Raw genomic sequence first — 772 nt, forward strand, 5'->3', positions numbered from 1 at the left:
CCTGCGGGCTCAGGCAATCCATTCACCTCAGCCTCCCAAAGGCACGGGATTACAGGCTGAGCCACTGAGCCCGGCTCATGCTCGTCTCTTGTAACTGACCTGAAAGTCTTAGGGGTGGGGACCCACATACATTTACAGGTTTCAGAGTGTCCCGGCCACTTAAACCAGTCATGTCCTACACTGGATGCCTGTAGCTCCAACCATTCTCCTCCTCATACTAACATGCTTTCAATCCAGAGGAGTACGCACTGCTTTGGAATCTGAAATAGTCTGGCAACTCTGGGAGGTTGCAGAGAAGGGAAAAAGCCCTGGGGAGCCGGGCGCAGTGGCTCAAGCCTGTAATTCCAGCACTTTGGGAGGATGAGGCGAGAGGACTGCCTGAGCTCAGAGGTTCGAGACCAGCCTGGGCAAAATGGTGAGACCTCATCTCTCCAATAAATCAAAAAATAAGCCAGGCATAGTAATGTGTGCCTGTAGTTCCAGCTACTTGGAAGGCTGAGGCAGAAGGATCACTTGATCCCAACAGATTGAGGCTGCAGGGGCCATGAGAATGCCACTGCACTCCAACCTGGGTGACAGAGTGAGATCCCAACTTAAAAAAAAAAAAAATAGCCGGGCATGGTAGTACATGCCTGTGATTCCTGCTACGTGGAGGGCTGAGGCAGAAGGATTGCTTAAGCCCCGAAGGTTGAGGCTGCGGTGGCCGTGAGTATGCCACTGCACTCCAGCCTGAGAGACAGAGTGAGATTCTGACTCCCCCCACCAAAAAAAA

General features: G+C 52.5%; 1 protein-coding gene across 1 annotated transcript in view; it reads right to left on the minus strand.

Moving 5' to 3' along the window:
- Positions 1 to 772, minus strand: part of CUNH17orf53 (chromosome unknown C17orf53 homolog) — a gene marked incomplete at its 5' end in the record, with an annotated part of 11,087 nt that overhangs the window by 6,978 nt on the left and 3,337 nt on the right. The gene's annotated exons all lie outside the window — the stretch shown is intronic.

The sequence above is a fragment of the Carlito syrichta genome, unplaced genomic scaffold (assembly GCF_000164805.1).
Source record: "Carlito syrichta isolate Samal-C Ts95f unplaced genomic scaffold, Tarsius_syrichta-2.0.1 Scaffold295997, whole genome shotgun sequence".
Lineage (NCBI taxonomy): Eukaryota > Metazoa > Chordata > Mammalia > Primates > Tarsiidae > Carlito > Carlito syrichta.